This window comes from Pundamilia nyererei, unplaced genomic scaffold, assembly GCF_000239375.1.
Source record: "Pundamilia nyererei isolate P.nyererei 1_Seehausen unplaced genomic scaffold, PunNye1.0 scaffold00126, whole genome shotgun sequence".
Classification (NCBI taxonomy): domain Eukaryota; kingdom Metazoa; phylum Chordata; class Actinopteri; order Cichliformes; family Cichlidae; genus Pundamilia; species Pundamilia nyererei.
In genome coordinates, this window is record NW_005187527.1 from 1,376,422 (window position 1) to 1,395,355 (window position 18,934).

Consider the following 18,934-nt stretch of genomic DNA (forward strand, 5'->3'; position numbering starts at 1 on the left):
GTCAAGAAAGGACTGACAAATGAAAAGTGTTCTCCAGCCCAGTTACTTTTTTCTCTTTCATTTGCACGTCCAAAAGTCACAGTTGACCAGGCATTGTTAACAATGGCTTAATGAAATGGGATTACTCGTATGCCTTGCCAGAAAATGTTTACATGCTGTTTAATCTGAGCCAAGACCCACTGTGCAAAAAATTCCCAGACACGATGACATAATCATTCTGCACTGTACTGTTTAAATCGTATATGCGTTTTCATTCATGCAATATATAGATTTTATCAGTTTGCCTAACCAGCCTTAAAGAAGACTTTAGAGTTGTTCACCTTCTATCTATTGAAAGTTTCACATTCACAGCAGTCAGGATTAACCTATGTTAACATTTGTTGGTCAGTGGCAGAACACGAGGCTGCAGGAGAAGATGTCATAGTCAGATGACATCAATCTTTTTGGCCTTACCATGTGTGCCACTTTGGGACTGAACCAGCAGTGCCACTTCTGTGTTGGCACGAGCACTCCAATGTTGGCTTCTTGGAACAGCCAAGCAGACTTGGTCCAAGTGGTTTGAAGCCCCCTAAGCTTAGACTTCAAAGGCCTACTTATTTGTCCCTGCCCTGACAAACTGCTGCAATTTACCCTTAGGCAGAGAGGAACAGCGAGGACTCGGCTCGTTTCTGACTCTTGATCGCAGGGGTGTCAAGTTTCTCTGCTATCTTAAGGGGAACCCCAACTCCGCAAGAGACACCTCAGTCCATTTAGTTGACTGCTTGGCCGTCCACTTCCATTCTGGCTGAATGGCTGATGTGTGAGTAGCATCATTTCCATAAAAAAGAATACGCTGTAAGATGTTTAAAGAAAAATAAACAAGGAAAAATATAAGATTAAAGTACCTAGAATAACATCGGTATCAAATGAGAATGATATCTAATGTTTTTCTTAGTGCTGCAGATCCAAAAACTTGAAATTTCCACACTGACATTATGACAATGGCAGCTTGCAGTGTGTTTAAGTAGATGCAATTTTTCTAAAATAGAAGAAAAAATAAAGAAAAAGAGAAAAAAAAGTTTTTGTAGACAGAACAAACACATCTGAACTTTAAAGCATTTCAGTAATCAAAAGAAAGTCACCCTGGTGCCTTTTACTACTTGACTTCTTGCTTCTTGCATGCCACTGAAAGCCAGCTTCCCCAAGATGACTTTCTTCTGACACTTGCCTTCCTCAGTCATTAAGGTTCAAGGGATGCCGTGGTTAAGTTGATGACTCATAGGAAAACCCTCATCTGGAATAAAGAAAGCATGAGTGGGGAAAGGAGCGGCTGACCCAGTGTGTGTGACACCCAGACTGTAAACTCTGATGGCCTCCCAGCACATGACCTGCACAGCATTACGCAGCTACATTAACATTAGTTATTATTATTATTAAAGCTGTTATTATCACAGTGCTCCTGGTGTATTAAGTCGCCACTATTATTTCTATGTAATTATACGTTATAATCAAATTGTTACATATTGTGGGAAGTACAGTAGAAGGTAAGGTAGAACCTAAATTAAGATGGCGATAAATTTAATAAGAAGTGGCGTGGTGCTGTTTTTGGAATGACATTAGGGACATGTATCAACATTGCAAATAGACGGAGATGTACACTCTAACAATGTTAGTCAAATACAGATACACCCAAGTGATTGCATTCATAATGTTTGATTTTATTATATTATAAGTGCCTGCTCCTGTTGTTTATCTGGTGTTTTCTTGGAAAATGGATAAAAAGCTTTCCATCTTCCTTTGTAGCATAAAGCTATCTTTATTGTTACTGTACCTGAAGCTAAAGATCCTCACATTGCCCGTTTATTTTGGTGTGGCATGGCTGCAACAGCCGCTGCTCTATGGAGGCGCTTTTTCGAGGAAACAAAATCTTCTTCATGCTTTTCGGGGTTTGTTGGGGGGAAGATGTTATCAGAACATACTGATATTGGTTGCCAGTCATATTATTCAAATAAAACCCTGGAACAACCAGCTAAAATAAGTCACGCAATGCCCACTTGCAACCTCTCATTTGCTGGCTTTTTTGTTTTTAAAGCATGGCTTCGACAAACTCCTACTTTCACACACTGAGTTAATTAGGTCGCCCTCCTTTTTTGCCGCCTCCACACAACAACAACAAAAAGAAGAAGAAAGACAAAAAATCTTTATCTCCGTGACATTAACACTTACTCGTTGCTTCTCAGTCGCTCGTCGGGACACGACCCCGAAGTAGTTCTTGACTGCAGGTGTGAGCGTTGTCATCTTTATGACATTACGCACCACGCGCCGGCGTGTGAGTGTGTTGGTGAATAGGTGATTTGAAAGGCTGCACTTTGTATATGTGCAGACATTTGTTGATTCTATTATTTCAGTCTTTTAATCGTGTTAACTTTATTCTCATAATCAAAGGCGGTTAGACTGTAACATAGACATCCATACTCAGGCAGTGGAGATAAAAGGCTTTTTAGTGCTCACCAGTCAAAAAGATGATTAAAAAAACGAGGAACGACATGAGCAACATTCCTTGAAATGTTCGTATCGTGTTGATGGATCTCTGCAAAAAGCATGGATTATAATGACCCCAAAAATGTACACTGATGGCATAAATTAGAAAAAAAAACAACTTCTGCTAACTACGTGACTTAGACAGAATTAAACAGCAAATAACTCCTAGTGTCAGATCACACTGCATTAAGATTGCTCTCCATCCATTATCTGGACACTTAATATGAAAATATACAACGACTACCTGCAAGGAAGAGCTTAAAAGTCTAAATCCATTTTCCTCTGTGTGTTCTGCGAATTCGAAATGAGCACCTGCGAAGCTTAAGGAAGCCTCCTTTGCTTAGAGAAAGCCTAATTATCAAACTGTCACTTGCCAGTCGTTTGTGTGTATGCAGATGAAGTGCATCTGCTGCATCAGCCCAACGTACTGTTAATTTTCTTCCCCATCTTTTTTTTTATCCCCTGTATTGATAAAAAAAAAAAAGAAGAAGAAGATGGAAATGTTGTTTTTTTTTCTTCACTCCAGCTCGTTCTTGATGTATTTGCAAGTGAAGTGAAGAAAATTTGCATACTGAATATTTTCCAACTTTTTAATATCCTCCTATAAAACTGCCGGATATCACCTCACCCGTTGAGATCAGTTAAAAACGTTATAGAACCATTAATTTTCTTACCTATAGTCAATTTAGCAGCTGCACAGACTGAGATTATATTTTAAATACAGTAGCTTCAGCTAATTTACTCCAAACAAGAATGTTTTAAGGGGAGATCCCAATTAATGACTAATAAATAACGCTTCAAATTAACCATCACCAGAGTAAATGTTATTGAGGCATATTATACTATTTCTATAACAAATTAAGTTTCAAATGTTCCTAAATAAGTGTTTAAGATTTTAGCATAAACTACTTGACAGATCGTTCATTACACAGTCCCTGTGTGCCACTGCTTTTTAACTGGGCTGTGTGAGTGCCTGTAGCTGTAAATCCACTTTTGCCCACACCCCTTTCAAACAGATTTTTGTGAGTTACACAGAGGAGCAACCAAATGGGCCAAAGCATACAGGTGACCTCAGGGTAGCAGACACTATACGAGGCATTTTGTCACCTCTAAAATTAGACTTGCGTGAAAGATGGGTGCATCCTATGGATATGCGAAGTGAAGTGTGTGGAAAATGCCCCAAACCTGCATTCTTTTCAATGCCGAGCAGGGGACGACTCTTCTGGTCACGAAAAGAAGTCAAATTCTACCAAAGTCTGTGGGAACGGGATTATTAGACAAAAGCACCGGGCCTACCTACACATTACACCTACAGGAGCTGCTCAGCCATGAAACCCATGCCATGAAGCTCCTGGTGCACCGTTTTTGTGCTGATGTTAATGCCAGAGGAGGTTTGGAACTCTGCAGTTACCGAGTCAGAAGCACTGCAGCACTACTTTGCAAAAACAATACTTTCAGCTCATCTTGGAAGATCTAGGAGGGATGAAATCTTACCAAATGACTTGTTGCCACGGTAGCATCCTATTCAGCGAGCCCTCTGCAAAGGCAGACAGCATAGCTAGGAGCTTGACTTGAAACACCTGTGCAATGAGACTAAAAACACAAGGTTAAGAGGTGTAGCCATATATTTTTGTCCATATAGCGTTAAAAAAGTTAAAAATTTCGTTTTGTGGTTTTTAATTTTGAGTATTCGATATGGCATTTTTGTCTTTTTTTATAATAGAATAAAAACAAAATCGCTCGCACACAAACACTTATATACACCCGTATCTAATATCAAAGTGGTCTTAACGTTTCCTCAAATACCCTGCTGTCCGTCAGCATTACAGTGCTGTCCAGTGGACAGGCTACAAAGCAAATGATGAGGGTGGACGCATGAGCTGCAGGGTGTGCTAACAGTCCAAATTTCCTGTTGTCGTGGGGGCATCTTCGTTCATCTCAGAAATCAAAGCAATCCACTTCACCCAATCCATCCAATCTATCAGTTAGTATCAGTTACTGAGGAAATTAAAGCGTGGACTGTGGCTGCTCATTAGGTCTGTCGTCCCCAGGTTTTGCTCACCAGCAGGGGGCTAAGCTTATCAAGTATTCATGTCAAAACTGGCTGAAAAGCCAAACAACTCGTTCAAAAACATATTTAATGACCTTTGAAAAAAACGGAAAATGACCGAAATGGTTCGAGCTTTTTTGTCTGTCTCTAGACTCACTGGGAGCTCGTCATAATGTCCCTTTTAAAGGTGTAGGGCCAATGTTTTTGAAAAATGCATCAGAATATCAGCACCGCTCGGTGAGTCCACAGATACATCAAAACCATTTCAGTTCATAAGACGAATTAAGCAGTATGGGGTAACAATTAGTCAGCTCTGGTAGCAATGAAATATTTGAGCTTTCTCTCTTGCAACATTGGACGGAGTGCTTTGTGACATTTACCAGAGGCATAAATACATCTGCACAACTGATAATAGCACGGTTTAGAGCTTTAATGACAGAACAACCCATCGTCTTTAAAGTGATGTTCGTGTCTGTATGGGAAGTTTTAGCAGCACAAGTCATAATTATATTTTGATGGATGGTTATTAGGTGTTTTTCTTCGCTCTTTAGTTACCCTTTCCTCTAGCAAAGAGTCACAGCACACCAGCAGATGTTTCAGTTTGCTTGCAATCGATTTTCACAGAGAACAAGAACTACTTCTGCGCTGGCGCTATAGACATTATGGATTCGCTAGACTAGAGCTTAAGTGTGTATGTGGCCAGCAAAGATCAGCAAAGGAGTGCTTTAGACGTGCTTGATAATGATACAAGTTCTCAAAAAAATGCTACAGTTGAGGCTATGTGACTGAATGTATAGATTCAGAACACTGTTCCACGGTCCATTTAAAGCAAGCGCATTTTATTAGCTTCTGTGGAAATATCAAGTCCCACTTAAAGAAAGAAGTCTTTAGTCCTCAGTTGTTGGAATCGTTTAAGCTTTTCACTGCAGTTAACCGTCAACAATAAATTGTTTTCACTCAAGTAAGGTCGTATCATGTAAGTTCATTTCAAAGATCAATGCTCAGAATGTGGTGGATATGCATTCGTGAAAGAAAAACTCACTTGTTTGCCTAACAGGGGGTTCTTTAAATGTATAAATTAAAACCGACTGCTCTTTCACGAGCTCCGGTTGTAATAGAACAGTGCAATCACTCTATGAGACAGCCCATTCAGCACCCTGGCTTGCCGCTATAATCTGAAAGTACGTGGCTTTCACGCAGATTATCATTCATGCACATCATCGGGCCCAGTCGTAAGACATGTAAAGCGGAGTGTGAGGTAGAGATGATCACATTTGTAGACGGCACTTTAGGAGGAAAGGCTCGGTAGCACAATAATGTACGTCTCTTTTCCCACATACAAATGCTCTCTGTGCACCCCCACACCCACCCTTTCCTTGACTCTCTCTCACCTCCGAGCTGAACTCCAGCGACCTCCTTGCTATCGATATTGTAGCATAGCCTGTGTGCGTTCAAACCTCTTGGTTTGGCCAGTGCACCAATCAGCGTCACCCGTGGGCTTTCACTCCCTTAACCCCTAGAGCCACTGCCCGGCTGCTATTTGATATAGGCATGCTTGTAAGCCCAGCAAACATTCTCTGCTCTTTTCCCTTTACCAAAGAGACACATGTCTCGTATCGCTCTAAAAATCTAAACCCCCGGTTGCAATATAAAATCAAAGGATTGACAGAGTAGATTATAAAGTATCGCTTTATATTTTTTGAACTTTTGCCGCAGAGCCCTCAGATCTCTGCTATCTCAGATTCCTCTCGAGTGTGTGCTATAATGTTTACATGACGCCAATAGCCTTGTATTTCACCTAAGCCTGCAAACTCTTTGAGTAAACTTCAATAACTCCTGTGTACACAGAGAGTGGGAGAAGTGGGGCTTTTTTTGAGCCAGTGCACAAGTTAAGGGAAATTAGCTAAGTGGATTCCATGCGGTGGATAGCTGGAGGGCAACCCCATAGTGCTGAAGATCCCTGTCTTGCCTGGGTTTTGGCTAAAGTCTTTGCACATCTTTGCCATGGAGTGGAGCAGGCATGTCAATAACCTAAGACAAGCTTCACTTTTCAGAGTTCTAGGTGCTGCTCTGCACAGCATATCTCCATTACTGATGGGTGATGTGTCCCACTCGTGGCCACATAAATCCAACATGAGCGCTAACTGTCTTGGGATCCTTTCGGTGTAATCCCTCTGACCAAAGTTCTTTGGCAGATCTCGAGTTGATGGACAACTCCCTGTCAAACATCCGTGAATCTGTCAGCGCAATGCCACAACTCGGCACTGACATTTCGACCTGGCACAATGCCAAGTTGCATCAATCCATCCGCGAGCTTCTCGGCTCTGAACTGCCATACGACACACTTTGCTACGCGGCTGTCAACTTCCACGGAGCAGACGCAGCCAGAGACTGATGCATATTGCATGGCTGCTGTCCGCGGGCAACACGAGTACAACCTTGACCGAGAGGCAAAACCTTTAGCCTTACTGTAGTCTAGCAGCAGAGACTTCCACCTAACATCTGGACACATCTGTCAGCAAGAAGCTGAATAAGCTATCCTCGGGTTATCGCTGCAACCTGAATCCCTGAACCCTAAGGATATTTTGCAGACAGCTTAAAGTCAGAATTGCAGAAGAATCTTAAAGTGAACCGTTCAGCTAATCATTTTTACATGAACTGCAACTGATGTGGCTCTGTTTGGAATCTAGAACATAATAATTAAACATTTAAGAAAAAGTTGAACCAAACAACATCTGTTCATCCCCCCCCCCGTTTGTTGTCCAATTTCCCAAAGCTTCTCCTCTACTGGATGAAGAGATTTAGAGTAAACAGATTCACTTGCGTGTGGAAATTCACCGAGAGGGGAAAAAAAAGTGCTGAATAATTTGTATCCGTTCTGTCCAGTTAAAGAAGATGCCAGACAAACTAGAGTCATCAGAGCGACATATGCCACAGAGGTTGGCCTCCACAGCTAGAGGCTCTCTTATTAATAGCCTGTCAGAGGCGGTTCTCAGGTGTGCCCATGGCAGATGGCCTTTAGGGCTAGCTGAAGTGGCTGCTTGCATCTCTGTGTGCGGTTACAAAGAGATTGTGCGTGGCTGTTTTAGATATTCATCTGCATGCACCAAAGCTCTTAATTATCATGTCTAGGCTGTCTTTTTAAATATTTTTTTATCGCTGGCTCACATTTTCCATTTTAAAATGTGCGTCAGACAAATATTAATATACTGGTCACTTTATTTTATTGCATGTGGATCTTTTGTTGTTGGATTTCAGCTGCGCCGGCTCTCCCATTAGTTTCAGAGTCCGCTTTAAGATTTCGATTTTGACTTTTTGGAGCTCTGCATGGACAAGCTCCAGCGAACATCAGGGAACTTTTACGTCCATACATCCCCCCAGCAGGTCCCTGAGGTCATGTGATCGGGGCCTGTGGGCTGTGCAGCATACAAGGCTGAGAACTAAAGCAGACGGAGCTTTTGCAACAGCATCTCTCAGACTCTGAAACTCTCTCCCACTGAGCCTGAGATCTGTGGACTAGGTGATCTCGCTCTCTTCTTTAAAATAAAAAAACGTAACAAAGTAAAAGGAGCTAAAAAAAATCTCCTTTTCCAAACTTGCTTTTGGGTAACTTTTGATGTTCTAGCATTTTCTTTTTTGTTGCGAAGCACTTTGTGATATTTATCTTGAAAGGTGCTGTATAAATAAAAACTTTACTTACTTTTTCATGCGTTGACGAGCTGTTCTATCGCATCCTGTTTAAACCGTGCGCTGATAATGCCTTGGAAGGGACAGATCAATTCAAAGCAAAGACAGCGAAACACAATACCCAACCAAATCTGTACACCTGCGCTGTTTTTAAGTCTAAATAATTTAGCAGGTATTTCATATTTCACAGCTGAAATACAGAGATTCCAGGAAGGGAGTCTCTCAGATAGTCTAACTTTGATGTTAATGTGCAAGAAGTTGAAGCGACGCATAATATCGATAGGTGGGGGACAAATTAAAAGACAAACCTGGAGCCCTGACCACTACAGTGAGGAGATGTGTCTGATATCTCTGTTGGAGTGCTGGGGGAATTTCGCCTTTTGCTTTGAGGTAAAGGTCACTTCAAATCAATACAAAGTTGTTCTGAGTGATCATCATTATCCTGTGATGAAACCCCTTTCTTAAAAAACAATGATCAGAGTTGTCTCTTCCAGGAGAGCTACATCCACAGGGCGTAGGGAGTCACTGATTACTTTGATGAGAATGAAAAGGAGGTTAAACGTATGTTATGGTCACCGGATCGCAACTTAAGTTAATGCAGAAGGAAGAGTTTGAAGCTTGACCCACGTCATAATTGAAATTGTCTTTTGGAATAATGGTGGTTGTTGCCTCATAGCAAGAGGGCTCTGGGTTCAAATCCAGCCTGGGGCCTTTTCGTGTGGAGTTTGCATATTCCTCCTGTCCTTGCGTTGGTTACTCTCACAATCCAAAGACATGCATTGGGTTCGATGACTCTAAATTGTCTGTTGGTGTGAACAGTTAAATGGTAAATGGCCTGTATCTATATAGCGCTTTTCTAGTCCCTAAGGACCCCAAAGCGCTTTACACATCCAGTCATCCACCCATTCACACACACATTCACACACTGGTGATAGCAAGCTACGTCGTAGCCACAGCCACCCTGGGGCGCACTGACAGAGGCGAGGCTGCCAGACACTGGCGCCACCGGGCCCTCTGACCACCACCAGTAGGCAACGGGTGAAGTGTCTTGCCCAAGGACACAACGATTGAGACTGTCTAAGCAAGGGCTCGAACCGGCAACCTTCCGATTACAAGGTGAACTCCCAACTCTTGAGCCACGATCGCCCCTTACCTGTCTCTGTGAGTTTGCCCAGCGACAGATTGGCAACCTGTCCAGGATATACCACGCTTCTCACCCTATGTCAGCTGGAATGGTCTCCAGCACATCCCCATGACCCTGAATTGGATAAATGAAAGAAAATGGATGGATGGGTTTCACTGCTCCAAAAAGAATCAATGCTGAGACATGACTTGAACCCATAATATGAAACTCTTTGGTCCTTTTTTTCCCTTTAAATTGTCACCGTATCTGCAGTATATTCACATCTGCATGAGTATACACTGCATGAGAAATCAGTTAAGGAAAACAAGAGTAGAAAAAAATGGCCGTTAGATGTGGGATGTTTAACATTTGCACGTTCTTAGAGAGGTGAAATCAATTTTGCATTAGCGTTGTTATTGCAAGACAACGGTGGACCGAGGTCACAAATGGCCTCTTCTGCTGCATTAGGTCATTCGGTTGTCTGGCAGAAAAAAGAAAGACAGAAAAAAAAAGAGCTCAGATTCACACCTCTTAGTGCCTGACTTATGGGGAGACCGAGGGTTTACTTTAATAATGCGAGTTTATTGCTTTTAGTAGTGCATGTCATTATTGCTAGGAGTCATGACGGAAAACCCAGGGCTGGAGCGAATACCAATTGTTTTGGATGTGTGAACTGTCAGTCACATGGCCAAAGGCAAACAGTCATGAAAATGGCTGAAATTCCCTTTTGTAGAAATAAGGTCTAATAACTGGATGGGAGGTCGAATGAACAGAACTGATGGGTTGTTTCCAACATACACACACATACATTAAAAAAAAAAACCACACATCTCATAACAGATTGATTGCATCTTATTGCTGAATAGGTCCTTGAGTGTTCTGAACAAATGGCAGAGCTCAAGGAAAATTAGTTGAGTAGAAAGTATAGAGCTGTATTCAGTCATTTATATAAATTTTAGGCACCTCTGTCAGGCGAGACATTTCAGAAAGTGGTCGTATTCTCCTTTTCTTTCTTTCCTCTCAGCTCTATTAATTTTTTGACTTTTAAAAGCTGTAAATAAGAGTGACAAAATAATCCTTGGAGAGTGTAAATGACTTGTGACACACTGATGATCAACCAACTGTTCATTTGCTTTTATTTTTCACTCATCTGTGTCCTTGTTATGAATTCAAAGAGAAGAGCTTTTCACCTGTTTCTTTTTTGTGTGTTTTTTTTAGAGCATTTTACTCCATGATATGCTCATTTATCTCCTCACTCAGTTTTCTATTTTATTTTTTTTACAACAGGATGCATCAACAGACTCGGATGAATTTCTCTGCGGGTATAAAGGAGCGCTCCACCCCCGGTGCATCTCTGTGTTCGACGCTTTGTCTCGAATCAGAGCATGACGGGGTGAAAAAAATCCATCTGTCTCACACATGACAAGACACTGAAAAAGATCCTTTCATGCTTCCCTGTCAAAATAACCAGAGGCGTTTGACGTTTATACGTAACAGACATTACGCGGATTAAGGTTATTACTCAGAGATATTCCAGAAGTCATTTGCGCAGCAAAAAAAAAACCCCAAAAAACGCAGGAACTGAAAAACCGATGATGGATTTCACAAGTGCCAAAACAGCGTTGTTTGTCACTGTCGCTCAAGCAATACAGACCCGAGTCAACTCTTTAAAAAAAAAAAAAGATGAAAACAGCCACCCTTGTGTGTTTACAGAGGTCCTGCCCTTCCATTTGAGAGACATTGAACCGAGCTGAATATACAGCACACCTACTTTGCAGCGCACGGGCGATGTTTCTTTGAGCTCCATGGCCAGCATATATCTCCACAAGGTCAAGATGAACCACACTGCAAATAAAGCACCTCGGGACCCATGCTGACGCCACTTCCCAGTAACTTATTCTTGCATTCGTCCCACCAATGACCCACACACATGCTAATGCATCACATGACTGCAGAGTTGTTGTTATGGCCACTTGAGGGTATTATTTACATTCTGACACCTTCCACGATAACAGTTTTCACCCTATTTATATTTGTGTCAAGCAATGAAGCACCTTCCACTGCGTTAAAGTCTACAATGCATAATGTAGTGCTGCTGCATGGAATCAAAAGGTAAACTGTGCGATTCTGGCTAAAAAGCCTCACGCCCAGAGCTATATATATATATAGATATATATGTATCCCCCCCGTCAACATCTGAGGTAATGGATCTTGTGTTTTCCTGCCTTTGTTCATTCCTTCCCATGTTTAATATCTGATGATATTGGTCTGAGTGTTGGTGAAAAACTCTTGAGCAATATCTTTTCCAGCCCGCCCTCCACCCCTGTCAAAAATTCAATAACATACCACTAAGTTGGATCTTTGAAGTGACTATATCAACCGGCAGAGGTTAGAGGAGAAGAAGAAGAAGGGGGTGAAAAAAACAGAAGCTGGATGATGTGGAAGGGCTCATACGGTTTCCTCCATAAGCAATTATATCAGAGAAATGTGTCTAATATCACATCAGAAGATCAAGCACCGCACTCCTCGCCAGGCGTCTCGCCAAGACTTGTCAAACTGTTAATGTAGAGAGTTTATTCTTGCTCCCTGTTTAGAGCAGTTTTTATTTTTATATCCTTTTTTCCCCTCCCTCTTCTATTTGCAGCCCACTTGCCTTTTTCATTTGAATATCAAAATGAAAAAGGAATATATTGTTATGCACATATAGTTCATTACTCAAGGTTGTGTTTTGTTCCAGGGACTTTACTGTGCCACGAGCGCTGCGATCGGCTGAGGCATAGGAAATTAAATCTCTCCTCCCCACTCCCATTCTCGCACACAGTCCCTTTACTTTTTTCTCCCCCTCCTCCTCTGTGTGTCTCTCTCTTTCTCTTGCCAAACATTTACTCTGCTGGGCACACTTTCTGAAGTGTGAACTGAATTATAGATTTCTAATTTCATCTAAACTTGAGGCCAGTAGGCCTTTGGTGAATAGCATGGATATTTTATCACAAATGAAAAAGTAAATAAAAATACAATAGCCTAAGGGCCTCATGAAAAAAATCACACTTTTTTTCTCTTTTTTTTTGAGAGGATAAATGAAGGGAATTTTGACAGTAACAAAGTTTCTGTCATTTCCTCTGGGTTCAGTCTAAAAATAATACAAGCAGGAAGCTGGCGCACTTCCTTATGATGTACAAACATAGGGTCACAGCTTAGACCTGTTCCCAAGGCTTTAACCGTTTGGTGACTCCTTTTACAATGCAGCGCGAAGGGAAAACGGCGCTAAATTTCCTGTCCAACAAGAGACTGGTCCAGACTGATGCATGACTAATTAACCTACCTGCAAATCCTGCTGGGAGGTCAGCTTAAGGCGACTCAGTGGCAGCCAATCGAGCAGGTCTTTGTTTTACACGAGCTTGTGGTCTTTGGGGGGAGGGAAAGCTTTGAGTAGTTTCTCGGTAAGCAGCAGCGTTAATGGATTGTTTTACTCGTTTCTTTGCCAACTGAGAACACTCAATGGGTTGTTAGCTAGCCTATGTCGCAGCAGCAGAAGCCCTAATTAGAGCAGCGCGCGGAAACGAGCATTAGCATACAAATATTTGTAGATGATACGGTCGAGTGTGTGAGACGATGACTCCGAGGGGGCTTTCAGAGCGAAACAGAAGTGGCAGAGGCAGAAAGACAGTAGGTGAAATGACAGAAAGAGACAGAGCAGGAGTGGGAGGGCTTTGAGTTGCAGAAGCAGGTGTTCGATCGGCCTAATAAATGAGCAATTTGCATTCAGCTTCCTGATTGTGCCGCACGTGTAAACATTTGAATTCAATAAAATCAAAGCTTGTTTACAGAAAGCAATCAAAACATTGTTAACACAAATATGAGTGTTAAAGAAGCAAAATCAGATGTGGTTACTAAACGCGTGAGCGCGTAGCAGGAGTAATTACTTTGTAATAAACTAACGGGAATCAGCGGTGGTGTAACCATGTTTCTTAGCCATTCTAGTCTGACATCCAACCTCACTGTCAAGAAAGTGCTCTTTACATCAGAGTCTCATCACCGAACATGCACCGTTGAGCTCAGACCAAGTAATACGTTTGTTGCACCTTTAGCCTGAAATCAGGCAACAGCAAAGTATCTGCAAATCGGTCACGAGCAGTTTTTACCTGTGTAAATTTCTCACTCTAACATCATCTCCTGTGAATGAAAGTTGGAGTTATTTCGGCAACATAAAAAAGGAAAAAACTGAGAAACTTGTTTGTTTTCCATCTGATTATCAAACATTTGGACTCGCTGCTGCTCTCCGGCAGCAAACCAGCACTCCTCTCATGCGCCAAATGTCTCACAAGGACTAGGCTCTTCCTCTAAAATGTCTCCTCGTCTCTGATCAAAACCTTAAGGAATGCTGAATTATAGATTTCCAATTATGTAATCTGTGTTACAGACAAAGCATTATGTGACCGGGCTAACCTGGAGTGAGAAGAGGGCGACTGAAGTTACAGAATCTGTAATATATGATTAACGGTAAAGATTTGAGACATAATTCCTGTTGGTGTGGGCTAATAATTAATGCAAAATTCTACCTAGAAGGTGAATTTCTACCCCTGTATACATATATGTTTAGTTTTTAAGTAAAGAAAAGCTATGAATGTTCTGTTGTGCTGCAAACAACAGATAAAGGCTGCAGTGAATTTTACTGCAGCTACTATCAGTGAGGAAAGCTGTCACGTCTTCGATTCTCTTTGTATGAGTGCCGAACAGCGCTGCAAACTGATTAGTCTGGATAAAACCTTTGTATGTTTTTCTTTCTTTAATCCAGAAAGACTGGCATTAAAAACCTGACAAGTATGGTCCATGTTTTCAGTAGACAAAACGCTTCCTGTTATCACAATCTATTTTTAGATGTGCTTGAAAAACCTGGCTATGACATCATGTGGGCCACGTTTTGGCTGGATACTAGTTGTGTGGATTGCTTGTACTCTTCACAGCAGAAATAGGTGTAATAGGTGAAAACTGCTCCGTGCTCAATTCAAGATACATGTTCTTTTACATACTCAGTAGATGTGCATCTTTTCATTGGTGTTTCAGGAGCTGGGCCTTATCTCTACCACCTCATCATCAAGTTTGAGACATTTGAAGTGGTTTGACCTCAGGGAGATATTATGTGTTTCCTTGTTTTCTGTTTTAAATCTAGTTGTACAATGGCGACCATTCAAATGTTCAAATAATAACATCAGTGTGTGCAAATAACACCTGTGTGGGACCCAAGCTCAGCGTTAAAGGGCCTTAATGGTACACCTGTGCTTTGACACCCATTATTTTCCGTGGCTTTGGCCACATATATGTGGTTTACCAATATGTCAAGCAAAGTAGAGTAAAGTACAAGTATGCAGTTAATAAAAGATCTCCATCTGCTACCAGATGAAAGAAAGAAAGCCAAACCAAAGGCTCCAGTGAGCTCCACTGCCCAGAAAACCGAACTCAAATGTGCTAATTCCATCCCGTGCTCTCAGGACATCCAGGTGGTCCCAAACTTTAGCATCCTGGATGAACAGGACTTTCCTCCACTAACTGGACTGGGCTCCTGAAAGAAACCTGCATCCCCACAGGCTGTTAAAGAAACACCTCAGCTCCAGCTTCTCCATCACCTCCTTCCTTGTGCTCCATCAACAGTCAGGCCGTTCTGTGACCCAGACGCTGATCCCACCTTGGTTCTCACTCTGTCCTGCTCAACAGGGTTAAACGGAGTTTCCAACTTCTGAAAAATCAGGACGAAGACACTAAAAATGAACTGTTTTCCTGGTGCTTGTATTCAGGTATTAACTGGAAAAATCCCAGCGATTGCACAGGACCACCCCGAGTCAAAGGAAGCTGTAGTCCATGTGCAAAAATATTATATCCAACATCAACAGTCTGAACTACTTAAAGGAGACTTTTTCCATCTGCTCAGGGTCCTTGAGTCTCTGAACTGCCACGCTTTCATCTCTGGACCAACTCCTCCTCTGTGGGTTGTTTCAGTTGCCTGCTGAGCTAGCACACCTGGTTGTCATCAGTCTGAAGTGACTGCACGGTGGCTTTTATAGATAACTTTATCTTGTTTAGGGAGCACAGAGGGTTTTATTTCTTTACTCTTATTTTTCTTCCTCCCCTCACCCCCAGCCAGTTGCAACATATGGCTGCCCCTCCTTCAGCCTGGGTCTGCGGGAGGTTCCTTCTTGTTAAAAGGGAGTTTTTTCTTCCCACTATCACCAAGTGCTCACTCAAAGGAGGTTGTCTGACTGTTGGTGTATTCTTCTGAACACTGTGGCGTCTTACCTTACAGAAAAAGAGACTTGAGGCGACATTTGAGTTGTTCTAATCTGGTGCTATATGAAAACAACTGAACTGCATACAATTCGATGATAGAGATCATTTGAAAGAGATGACAACGATTTACTGTGACACAGAATTCGATGAATTAGAATTAATTAATTCAAACTTTCTGTCTGGCATGGGGCAGCCAATCAAAAAGAACTTTGGCTTAAAGGGAGAAGGAATGGGGGTGGAAATGGCTCGTTACAGAGGCATGAAAATAATACTTCCTTTTTCAACCATCATCAAGGTGACCATGTAGGTCATGGTTGCCTATAGGTTACAATAGAGACACAGAGAAACCCTGCATTTATTTAAAGTCAGGTATCTGCCCGTCTTCCAGATACAAATGACTTGTTTACCATTGTGATGTGTCTGAGATCATTCCTTCTGCTTTATTATGTGAACAAATATCACAATTTTATATAAAATACACTTTCCATGCTTTTACAGGGACCACAGAAAATCCATGGGCTCATTTCATTAAATCAGATTCTGTAATGTCCACATAAATAACGGAGAAATGTAAAAAAAAGAAAGAAAAAACAACCCCCAATCGCGCTTAAAAGGTAGCATTATTTTCAATAGGGGCATTTAAATCTGAGCGCATTTAAAGACGGCTTGCAAAAGTCTGTATAAAAACTTCCTCCCCTGCTTTTATTGGTCTTTATACACCATCAAATCTCTATCTATCCGGCTATCACATACCACCTCTTAATGTTTTATTTCTCCATTTTCAACAACTCCCTGACCAAGGTCCTTTTGTCCACTTAGCAATGAAATATAATTGCATTATGAAAAATGCCCCAAAGCTCGAGACTGCTGTTGTTACAGTACTCGTCTGTGTTGCACATCATTTTATCATCCATTGCTTCCTTTGTAAGTCCCAGCTGAGCAGCTGCTTAGTGTCCCTTTGGGCAAGTTTCAGGGACCAGAGTATCTTGCAGAGAAACAAGGTGAACAGAATAGGTTTAGTATGATGTTAACCAAGGTAAAAGGGGTTCAGTGGTGCAGTAATGCAGCAAAGTTGCATTATAATGAGCTCAGTTTCTCTTCCCGTGAGAATCGATAAAAGCATGATTTCCGTGAGGACCAAAAAAATTCTTTCACGGTCATTGTGTCCTTAAAAGGCCGGAAAGTGGCTGAAATAACCACGGATACGGGAAATAATCTGCTTTTCAGAACATCGTTTAAACATCTGGCAAAGCAAGACTTGGCCAAATGTTGTACTTTTATAGCTGAGCTCATGTTTTGATGATTATCACTGGAAAAGTCTCCTCGCCAGTTAGTGGAGTCAATACCAGAGGGAATCCTGGAGGCTAGACAGAGCCACACCACTGTTTCTACCAACCTATGAATGCATTTTTTTTATGCTTCCCCATATTATTGATTAACTAATCCACTAGGAAGCCTGGCTCTCCTTTTCTTTGGCTCACTGGATACCATAACTTAATAGATCCCTTTGGGAAAAGCATGCACTGAACTGTGAGACAAAATGTCAGCCCGCGATTGGCCTTGTGAAGGCCCCGCGTAAATGAGAAGAGCACCGGTGCTCGGGTATATTCTTGCACGTTTGAGAAAGTGGGAGGTGGGGAGAGAGGGGAGACAGAGAAGAAGAAAGAGGATGATTAGGGTGGAGTGTGTGTGTGCGAGTGTGTGTGAAGGGGTCGGAGGGTGGGGGGGGATAAGACAAAGAAAAAGAAGAAGAGATTTGAGAGGTTAATGAGACAAAACCTTGCTGAGCCATGAAGAGCTGAGCCAAGAGCGATAAGCTGAGATGTTTCAGACGTTGCTGTTCTGCCATTTGAATTTTGACCCCACTTTGTCTGCTTTGTTTTTTTTTTTTTGTGGGTTGTTTTGGTTTTTTTTGTTTTTTTTGCTCTGATTCTCTCCCGTCTCCATTTGAAGGACTTCTCTCTCTGGCGCGAAAGCAAACGTGCATGCCAAAAAACCGAGTGTGTGGTTCCTCGTACTTATGTTGACAGTAACAGAGTAAGTTTTTATGAGCTGGCCTCAAAAATCACAGCAATTTATGATTAAAAAAACAAAAAAATAAACCTTGGCTTTTATAGAAGCACTGCCTCCAGCATGTAGATAAGAGCCTCTGTGATTCAGGGGTGTTCAGGATTCTTTTTAAACGAGGTGGCATAGATATTTTCAGACCTGAAGATTTGCTGAGTTATGATGATTTTAATTATATAAAGATGAATCTGGAAAAGTGGCTGATCTGTAACTATATGGTAGCTGGATCCAAGAACAAGAACTGCAAGGAAATGAAGCCAGAAAATAAGTGAGAGAAGTAAATATCGATTTCTCACGCATTGTTTTAGTTCACAGTTGCAACTCACAGATGTTGAGAATATTAGGCACTGGACCAATCCCCTATGAGCTGCTCCACGCTCTAAGGTGTGTCCATGTAAGTCAGTTTTTTAAGCTCAAAAATGTGTTGTTTTGCACCAAAAGCTTCAGTGCATACTATTACTCAAGATTATATACATATACTCATTCAAATTCAGTTCAGTTCAATTCAATTTTATTTATACAGTGCCAAATCACAGCAACAGCCGCCTCAAGGTGCTTTATATTGTAAGGTAGACCCTACAATAATACATACAGAGAAAAACCCAACAATCATATGACCCCCTATGAGCAAGCACTTTGGCGACAAAGGAAAAACTTCCTTTTAACAGGAAGAAACCTCCGGCAGAACCAGGCTCAGGGAGGGGAGGAAAGGTGATTTAAGTGATTTTGAATGTGGCATGGCTGTTGGTGCCAGATGCGCTGATCTGAGTGTTTCAGAAAACTGCTGATCTACTAGAATCCTCCCACACAGCCATCTCTAGGGAAAAACGTTCCCCGATCTGACCAGCCTCGTTTGCTACTGCGGCATTGGGTTGGTAGGTGAACAACGTGAAAGCATGGATCCATCCTCTCTTGTATCAACGGTTCAGGCTGCTGCTGGTGGTGGAAAAGAGTGGGGGATATATTTTTGGCACACTTTAGGCCCCTTAGTACCAATTAAGCATCTTTAAACCCTCATAGCCTAAGTGAGTGTTGTTGCTGTCCATCCCTTTATGACTACAGTGTACCCATCTACTGACAGCAGGAGAATTCGCCTTGTCACAAAGCTTAAATCATTTCAAACTGGTTTCTAGCAAGGCACACCCAATAAAGTGCCCACTGACTCTATATTTACAATAAATACCCGCTGTTCTTTCCAGAAACAA